The sequence below is a fragment of the Hipposideros armiger genome, unplaced genomic scaffold, assembly GCF_001890085.2.
Source record: "Hipposideros armiger isolate ML-2016 unplaced genomic scaffold, ASM189008v1 scaffold_890, whole genome shotgun sequence".
NCBI lineage: Eukaryota > Metazoa > Chordata > Mammalia > Chiroptera > Hipposideridae > Hipposideros > Hipposideros armiger.
The window spans coordinates 489,678-493,063 of NW_017732240.1; positions in this window are offsets into that span (position 1 = coordinate 489,678).

Below are 3,386 nucleotides of genomic sequence, written 5' to 3' on the forward strand. Positions count from 1 at the left end.
ATGTCTTCCCTTGAAGAAAGTATAGATTTTAGATAGATAGGGGGCTAAAAGATTTCTAGAGTTTATAGCACTGCTTTGCATATGAACATATGGTTTCCTACAAATACTTATTTCTGATTAGAATTTGTTCTACCCAAGGGAATAATTATTTTAGATGTGAAAATAAGTAGAGGCAATTCACTCAATATAGGACTAAATTCTAAGTGCATATATTGCTATCAGTAATTTATTTAATAATAGTATCCTAAGACACATTATGTGCCATCTGCTTTATCCTGGTTTTCACTTCCTCCCCCTGTCATAAAAAAAAAAAACATAATGGAAAGTTTTAATAACATTTACATTTATATTTACTAATCTTGAGAAGAAGAGGACCTTGATTACATAAGCATGTTTAGACAGACATTATCATTGAATAGCTTTATTATTGGACAAGTCTTTTGTGTTCTTCTTGGCTAATTTTCTTATTTGTAAACTAAGTGGTATGATGTGAAATGATTGCTAAAGCACTCTGGTGGATGTAATATTGTCTCCATATATTCTTATTTTCTTCCTCTCGAGGTTCACTGGAGGGGAGGCGGGGAGTGGGGGAATGTGATTGTTTATCTCCATCATGTTGAACTTGGGGATATGCCTATGACTTCCATTAATCATACATGGACCAGTGTGTAACTCTCTATCTCTTTTTCCTCTTCCAGTCCCTGTCCAGTAAGAGGCTGCTTTGTCATTTGCATCCTGGAATGTGGATTATATGGGACAGATCTATAACCTTCTTCAAGAGCAGGCATATCTTGAGCTCTGTATTTTCCCAAACCATAATGAATTACCACGATTACTCATACTATTATTTAATTCTTTCATATGTGTCTTCCATGGGTTCAAAACAAATAGGTTTCATACACCTGCAAAAAAAGTTACCTAAGGAATATTTGACATGATCATGAACAGGAAATGATATTTCATTGTTATGACCAAAGATTTTAAGGACATTTTTTATTGTAGCAAAATGTATAATATCTCAAATAATACAGCACCCATTAGTTAATGAACGCATACTGATGCCAGTTGTTTAATGTTTACATTTTTACATGTAAATATGTCAAAGTTGCTTTATATATTTACACATAAACATAAACATAGTCATAATAATAAATACTTTTACCTTATTATTATGACTGAGAATGCTAGGAAAGCCATCAATTGCAAAATAAATAAACAACAATGCAAAGAAGACCCCTAAGACACTTTCAGATTCTTAGAAATTATCAAGTCAATCTTCTTCTCCAGTATATATCGAATTTCTTTAAGGGAAAAAAAGTGCTTCATTCTAAGCAATAGATAGGCTGACATTTACCAGTTTATCACATCCTTTGTGGAAGTGTATGTTTTAGTGGTGTATGATGAGGAAAATGTGTAACCATTCAGTGAAAGAAGCAGCCTTCTAGCACAGGGGAAAGATGGTATACTTGTCCTCTGGTTGCTAAAAACTGATTTTTGCCTATCTTATACTTTGATCCTGATTTTCTTGAATAACACATCATTTTTTCTGTATTTGAAAAATAAAAGATAAGACCATTCTTCATAGAAGGAAAGAAGCATCTTCAAAATTGTGTAATTCATATTCATATTAAACTTGAAGAACTTTTACAAAAGGAAGCTAGATAATCATTTCTATATTGTGCAGTTAAAGCTCCTACTCATGTAATATTTGAAACTATCAAGAATAACAAAATATTATTATAGAAATGCACACTTGAAGCCTAAGTAATTTTACTAGCCATTGTCACCCCAATAAATTTAATTTAAGAAAGAAAAAATAAAAATGAAATAAACCAGGGAAAAAATAACAAAAATGTTTTGAATTTGTTTTTCAAACAATATAAAATAAAGTTGTGATTCAATATAATATTTTCAGCAAGCTGAAACTGTAAACTTTTTTTTTTTAACAATTACCAAAGGAATTTTTCAAATGATTTCTGTTGCATTATGTAACTTCCTTTCCCTGGAGATCAACATTACACAAATATAGAGATATTGTCTTCTTTCAAAAATGATGCTTTTTTATCTCATTTTGCATCTTAAATGTGAAAGGATTTAATATTTTCTTTAATTATTCTTTAAATTTTATGACAGAATACCTTTTCATATGTTCGATAGCCCCAATTCCCTGAGGACTGTAATTTTCCATGGAAAATAATGACGTGTTAAGGGCATTTAATTCTTTTTACTTTCAGAGTCCCTTGATGACAGACTGTGCTCTATGCTCCATCTTGACAAACTAGAACTCAATGTCTGTCATTATGAGTGACATGAAGAACATTGAAAAGACTGAAAATTTGATAAGGGTGAAATAATATTATATGGGTCTTGGCAGCTTTTCATTATTATGAAATTGACTTCAAGAAGATTAATGCTTTTAGGTATTTTTAAGTTATGTGAATTGTATTTGTGATTATAATTCTATGCTCATATATCTATTTTGTTGTTTTATGAGAATTTACTCCACTAGTCAAGGTATCTCAATTAATTTATATTACATAAAATGTTAATATATATAATTATTTGGATGTTTAAAAGGATGAGTTTTCAGCCAAAGCTAATGTTTGTATCTTCAATTTGAAGGTGAAGACAGCATGTAGGCTTCATCGCACACTTTCTGTATGGCACATATAATGGTAAATGCTCTACATCATCTATTTTAAGTATTGCACCAATGTTGTGAGATAAGAAATTTCATTATTCTTACCTCAAAGTTGGTAAAACATGGCTCAGAAAGTTGGATGTGGACAGAGGAAATGGGGGCAGAGCCAGAAACAAGTGTCTTTTGCATATCTTTTGCATTGCTATCACTTACTCATGGTTTCCACCTACACTACCACCCTGCCCAAACTCAACTTTCTATTACCAATGCTAAGCGGCCTCAATTAAATCCATGATCAAGAACCTCATATGGGCACCATCGCGCACTTTCTTTTATCTTTAAGTTTTATGACTTTAACTCTCATCTACGTACAATGACTCCATAAATTATATCCTCCACCCAACCTTTCTAAATTTCAAACATGGACATTGAAGTGCTTACTGAACCTCTCCACTTAGATATATCTAATTTGGCATATTTAAAGTTGAACTGCTTTTTTTTAATCCCCAAAGAAATCCTGAATCTCTCCAGAAATTCCTAATCTAAATTAATGACAGTCAAAATAATAATAATTAATAATTATAATAGAAAATAATAAATAGCACCATCTTAATATCTCTTTCTTTCCTATTATCCAATTCATTGGGAAATATTATTGTGTCTATCTTCAAAATATTCTCTTCATCGGACCACTTTATGCATGGGGTTGTTGCGGGGACCCAGACAAAGAGACAGGACACCAAGG